Source organism: Leptinotarsa decemlineata, unplaced genomic scaffold (genome assembly GCF_025532065.1).
Source record: "Leptinotarsa decemlineata unplaced genomic scaffold, Ldec_3_MD MMD2_tig00000008_RagTag_RagTag, whole genome shotgun sequence".
In the NCBI taxonomy this organism is placed as follows: Eukaryota; Metazoa; Arthropoda; class Insecta; order Coleoptera; family Chrysomelidae; genus Leptinotarsa; species Leptinotarsa decemlineata.
The window spans coordinates 10,677,628-10,684,783 of record NW_027412537.1 but is presented as its reverse complement, the minus strand read 5'-3'; the positions used below and the strand labels follow the sequence as shown (position 1 = coordinate 10,684,783).

At 36.3% G+C, this 7,156-nt stretch overlaps 1 protein-coding gene across 1 annotated transcript in view; it reads left to right on the top strand.

Annotated features, from left to right (window-relative positions):
• Positions 1-5,808: 5,808 nt before the first annotated feature.
• Positions 5,809-7,156, top strand: part of LOC111509230 (uncharacterized) — a 277,993-nt gene continuing 276,645 nt past the window's right edge. The window contains exon 1 of the mRNA XM_074171058.1: positions 5,809-5,842. The gene's annotated coding sequence lies outside the window, so the exon portion shown is untranslated. The remainder of the gene's footprint in view (positions 5,843-7,156) is intronic.

Genomic DNA, 7,156 nt, shown 5'->3' with positions numbered 1-7,156 from the left:
ACAAAGTTGATTTGTTCCTGTTTGCAAGTTCTTTCAGTTCTTCATGGCATTCCCAGACCAATTTTGATGTCACCTTCGGGTTTGTCAGAGCCCCTAGTGTGCTCTTGCTGTCTGTAAAAATATTGATCCGCTCATTTCTTTGAGGTCTCAATTCAATAAGCCTTGCACGCTACAAGATAGCTTACACTTCCACCTGAAAGTTCATTCTGATTTATAAGAGAAACGCTCGTCGAGAAAGAGTGCTACAGTTTTGAAGTGAAAAAAAAATTAGGTAGGTACGTATAATTTAGTTTCACATATATCTCTTTTCTGAGTTGAATTTTATTATTATTATTATTACTAAGAACATTTCTGAATAGAACGAATCTATTTATCAATAGCAAAGGAATTTTTCAAATTTGCCACATTCCTTGTTCGTTGAACACTTGAAATATTCAAATTGATGTAATAACCCAATCGAAACAAAGTAAATCGTTCCTACCTGACTATTCCCTTTCCTGGGGTACCTTCAATTCCCTTAAAAAGTGGACTGTAGTTTTTGACGGGTGGAGATTACACAGTAAGATTGTTTTTTGGGTAGCGATGAGATACTATCGAGATCATTGAGAAGCACCAACAACTTACCCGGTTTTTGCGTTAGCCTCACTCATTCCTCTCTAAGAAAATTAATACTGTTGGCAACGTCACTCATCAAGGATCAATTGATGTTAGAAATAAATACAAGTATTGACTATTGGCGCCATCTTGCAGCAACGTCAGATCTACCCCAGTTGGTCTGCAACCATGTCTGAAACAAAAGCTCATTCCAGCATCCACAAGTTCACAGACGTCTTAATCAAACCCTCTCATTTGATACCTATATGAGTAACAATGACGCCAGTTTGTGGCGCCTCCCATATTGAATTTCAAATGGCGGCATTTATCCAATTCTATATTGTACGAGAACCTAACATATTTGCGGAATTTCAGCTCAAACAGGCGGAGTTCACTGATTCAAAATCCACTGTCAAGAATTGGCCCACACTTACTAACATATTAACAGAACGAGTTTACCAAAAAATTGTAACGCAAGCCCAAAATGCAGCTCATTGTCGCTGCTATTAGCCCCAAATTCGAAAGTTGCAAATCCCTGAATAAAGTAGCAAAAGAGTTACCGGGTTATAAAAAGTATTCGTTTGGCTTGGAGGTTTCTGAAGTGACATTCTCATTTCGACTCGACTGGTTTTTGATTGGATAAAAACCGTTGGAAGGTGAAATTGCCCTGGCGATGTCTGCCACGTCGTGTCCCTCTGATGTGCGAATATCACATATAATATATCGATTTCATCGCTATCGGCGAATAGGATCACGGCAGTGGCGTAACTATATTCCTAGAACCGTTTAGGAACATTTTTCCTGAATTTAGGAACGTTTCAATTATTATTGATTCATCTATACATCCATATCAACATAAAGTAGCAGCATTCAATAATATGACTCGCACACTATTGAATATTCCACTTTCAGAACGCAATTTTCAAAGAGAACTGTCATATTGCTGTCAACGACGGTTACGAGGTGGATATAATAGACTCAATTCTTTCTGAAAAATTGCAGAAACAAGCACTGAACCAGGTCTATCCAGTTTCACAGAATGATACTGAACATAATGTAACTCTAGCTTAGATGCTTTGGTGATCCTACTTGTAATATCGCTCGTTTATTCAACAAAAAAGAATTGGACGTAGCCTACAGTTTACATCACATTAAAAACAATAAAGATGAAACTTCAGTGTCGGATATATCGGGAGTATAGGTACTAGTTGACTTGTGTTTCTTATCCAAAATTTTATATCGGACAAACCGGAAGAACATTTTCCAAAAAGAGTAAAAGAACATGGAAATAGTTATTTGAATGGAAAGACCAATTCAACATTTGCGAACCATCTTTTGACAGAAGGGCATGAGTTCAATCACGATTATAATGTATTGCATTTGATAGAGAAAGGTTCGAAACTCAACCTTTTGGAATGTTCAGAAATCAATAGATGTGAAGATTCGAGAGTATTGTTCAATGATCAAATAGCTTTGAATTGTTTCCCTTTATTGAATTTAGTTTACAACGAGGTAACTGGTAATTAAAACATATATTAAAAATAGGTAAAATGGTGGCTCAGGTAAAAATGGTATTCATTTTACTCCAGTCTCATGAGTGGTTCCTAGAAAGGTATATATAAGGTAATGAATTCATCATGTAGAAATTTGGTAAAAGGTAATATTCATTATGATTCAAATTTCAAATTTTACTGTTTATGAATATATTGTATTCCAAACTGATGAAAATAATAAAATTATTCTACTTAAAAGTTGTAAACGTATTCTCTAGCAACATACTGTACTGTAACGAGACTATTGTTCTATAAAATTTACGTTCTACCAATTATTTGTACTTGAACAAAAATAGAAATAATCCCAAGTCGAACATTTGTATTTCAAGCAAACGTCACACTTGTTCAATTCATTGAATTTTTGTTTTATATATCACTATTTTTCATGAATTTGAGGCCAGCTCCATAAAACACTGAATCTCAATCAAACAAACCTTTTATGAAGGGTAGCGAAAGTCAAGATTTACAGAGAAACAAATTCTGATTTGAAATTTATATCTCAACTATCACCCCCTTTGGGGTAGTAAATTTGTTCTCGTTTTATATAATAATGATGGAACAAATATAATAATATCGAATAATGGTCTCCACCAATATTTTCTTGAAAATTCTCAGCAGTTTTTAGGGATTTGCAGGACTGGTAATGAAAAAAATCAAATGGTGAGAAATCAGGTGATATAGTTGGCTATCCCACTGAAGTCTTTGCCTATTCAACGCTTGGACAAAGTTCATCTGAAAATTGTCTCACACATACATCGAAATGTAGGGATATACCATTCTGTTACAAAAGTTATTTTGTTTTCTAGTACATTGTCATAATTTTTCTGAAAATTTGGTTTTTCACAGGATCTGAACATTTGTGTAACTGCCTCAGATTTAAACTTCTTATACTGTTCGTATACTGTTCGTATACTTCGTATATTTATACAAAATATTCCAGATGATAAACGTGTACTGTTCAAAAATTAAGCTGAATATTCAAATTTCGCAGACTACGTACCTTCGATTAGTGATTTTTTATGTTGATACACTCGTCTTGAACATATGTTGACAGTTTCAGCTGTTTACCATGTTAAGTTTGTTGGTGAGAGGCATAACAGTTGAAAGTGTTTTGCCTGTTCGGCGATTTTATGCTATCGATAAAAATGGATACAAAATTTGATTCAAATTTTGTGTGAAAATTGAAACTGAGTGCTCAGAAACACTTGAAATGTTAACAGTGGCAGCTCGCTGATTTTACCCTGAGTCAGAAAAATGATTACTCATGCCTCAGCCACCATATTCACCAGATTGGGCCCCTGCGACTTTCTCCTGTTTCCAAGATTGAAGGAAATACATATCAGAACTGCTTTGAGGATTGGAGAAAACACTGACACCGGTGTACTATATAGGAGGAGGACTACTTCAAGGGAGACATAATAGAAATCAATGAATGTGAAGTGTACTCCAGATGACTAAGCCTAAGAATTAAGTGGTGAATTGGAAAAAATACCAGTGTGGTCCAAACAGAACTGGCTGGTATCTCAATCACCACAAAAGAAATAAGCAAGAAAGGATTTTCTGGTAAAAACATAACAAACTGCACTGACAGGAGACAAGCCCTATTAGCCTTGAACAGACAACGTGTAACCTCAGGGCTAGTACTAGAGTGTCACCAAGATTTAGCCAAAGACTAGGTAGATAATAACATCATCCTGAGGTGGGTTAAAGGGCATGACAGGAGTAATGGTAATCGCATTGCCGACTCGTTAGCCAAGGAAGCAGCTGGACTAAGAATTTCAGGACCTAGTGGCACCTACGGTCTAGCCAAATGTTACGCCCATGCTCAATCCCTAAAGAGATGGGATGGAATCAAAGGATGCAATCTTGCCAGGATCACCTTGGGCGACCCTGGGAAGCTGGCGCCGAAGAAATATCTGGCGATGACCAGGAACAATCTACGCTACACAGTAAGATTTTTGACTGACCACTGTCAACTAAGGAAACACCTCCATAATATGGGGCTAGTGGACACACGTCTATGCAGAATGTGTGACCAGGAAGATGAGACTGTCAGGCATATCCTACGCGAGTGCCCGGAGTTATCGTCAATAATAGAGTGTGTGTTCGGCGAGTCTTGGGCCTACACCTGCCGATATAAAGGACATGTCTCCCAGCGACCTGTCCACCTTCCTGGAAAGGACAGGATGGACGATGACCTAGGAGGACAACTCCTCGGGAGGATGTACAATGGGTCACATGTTGCCTAAGTGCTGTGGGCTTACACTCACCATCCCTACTCTACAGATATACAGATAAAAGCATTCGGTTTCACAAACAACACACTTGATTTCTTTCACTGCTATCTATCCAACAGAATACAGTTCGTACAGTTTACCAACGTATCTTCCTTCGAATTCACCGCTACTTCGGGAATTCCGCAGGGCTCGATTTTGGGACCTCTCCTTTTCGTGTTATTTGTTAATGACATTTCTCGGTATATCGGGCATTCCCAATTTCTCCTATATGCCGATGACCTCAAGCTGTTCAGAAGAATTGAAAGCGAAAACGATTCTGATATGCTTCAAGATGATCTCAATAATCTATCTACTTACTTTTCAGTATATGACCTATCTCTCAACGAAGCTAAATGCAAAATAATGAGTTGCACACGAAAAAAGTCACCCACTATCAAGGACTATTTCATTAATCATACCAATTTACAGAGAATAAATGAGATGAAAGATCTCGGGATCATTTTTCCTGGTATGTTCAGTTTCTCTGGGCACATTGGATACTTAGTATCTGAGCTTTATCTTAAGATCTAGCTGTGAATTCAATCACGATACTTGTTTGTTACTCTTTAACTCCATTGTTCGTTCTAAGCTGGAATATGGTTGTGTCATTTGGAATCCAAATACCTTTTTATATTCTGAAACTATGGAAAAAGTCCAGAAACGATTATTAAGAACACTCTTTTTCAGAAAACACATTATTTGGCCTTTATTTATATCATATTCTACCCAACTACAAGAATTCAACATGCAACCATTGAAAGATCGCCGTGAGTCCTCGGAAGTAATTTTTGTTTTTAACATTCTTAGAAAACTGAAAATACCTGAAATTCTCTATAATATTGATTTTATTGCACTTGACGTAAGACTGAGAAGAAGAGACAATCTATTTCGTATCTCAAACAATTTGTCTCCTCTTCAACAATGTCTCGAAACAGTCAACAAAATTGCGAGGAACTGTGAACTGGATATATTCAGTATTACAGAGGGACAACTCCTCCGAATGCTCAAATGTGTCTGAATAGTTTGACGGCCATTTTATTATTCACTGTTTTATATTGTGATATTTCATATAGATTTTAACTGTATCAATGGTATTCAATGAATACTATATGTAAGGAACTTTCGATAAAACTGTACATCATGTAAGTGGAAACCATTCTGTTTGTTGTTCAGTATAAATAAATTTCTATTTTATTCTATTCTATTCTAAATGAATATTTTTTGAGAAAAATGTAAATTCACTTTAATTTTTGAACAGACAGCGTGAAAAAAGATTTTTTTCGTACAATCATGAATTTTCCGGAATGAAAAGCGATCAAGCATTCTATTTGTCGAACTTCCACTGATCCGAGGAAACACAGTTAATTCCCCTTTCTTGTTTCAGATGATATAATAGTCCGCCCCAGCCGCAGAACGAAAGTAAGTAGGCAATAATAACTTCCAATATTCGCCAAAGTGAAAATCGAGCCGGAGAGAGTGCTAAGACCCAAAGGGCACTATACGGCAACCACCCTCGTTTCTCTCCCTTATTTACTAAATATTATATGAATACCGACCAAGCTCAGAGTTCTTTTTTAATTATACAATATCACTCAGAGGGTACAAGTCTGCAAGGGTGGCTGTACCGTCTGAGAAATTATCGAAGGAGGGGGTAGGTCGCACCATATGGACGAGTTCTGCAAAGGGGAGGTTTTGTCGAACACGAGTTAACATTTAAAAAGCTTTTAATTTTCCTGTGAGGGACTGGGGTAATTAATCAATTCGGCTTGTAAGAATATACTCGGTGATTAATGACGAAAAATTTTTCTTATGTTACCGCCTCAGGGGTTGAAAATATATTGCGAATTTCAATTACCTGACAAAAAAGTGATATATCAAGTTGGATTTCGGTTTTCATGAAAAGATAAGGAGAAGTTGATAAGTTGTAGGTAGACATTTGAAATATGAATATATGCATGTACGCTAGCTACAGACCAACGAGTGGAAAATGAATGTATTCGCGGAAAAAGAATGTGGTATTTTATTATTCGTCTTGAATATTCAATTTCTTGTATATTGAACATAACTGACAATCCTTGAAATACAAAAAACGATTATCTCCAATAAATCTTTTGCAATTTTCAGAAACTTGAAGAAAGGCTTTGAGAGCCTTGAGAAATGGGCAGTTTCATCATAACAAAAAAAAGTGATTCATTTTCAACAGGAATACCCAGTTACAGAAAATGGTATTATTCATAATCATAATCATAATTTACGGAGTATATCGAGTAGTCCAAAAGTATGCACTTTTCTTTTCTCCTTTTTTTGTAACTTAACGCAAAAATGCTCGGACAGGTCAATTTTGCTTTTGAGGGGGACACATTTTAGATGTATTTTTCTACCTATTGCCTTCCTATTGCCCCTAGGGTGGGTGAGTAACAACCCTAAAATTTCAAATGGAAAGTGGGGTCGAGTGATATATCATTTGAAAGGGCACAAAATTCTCTTTCCAATGATACCTAATTTGTTGTATTTACTTGAATAGTTATAAAAAAAGCAAGAACATTTACTCGATATTTTTGGTGTTAATGAAAATGCGGAGAAAACGGCATTGTTCAATATTTTGTATACGAAAATAATTGTGAAATATAATATTTTTTGGGAAATGGATTGCCAATTTCAAACACTATATTACCATTATTACACCCTTTATAGACCTGTCCATGAATATTTAACTTGCTTTCAGAAGGACAC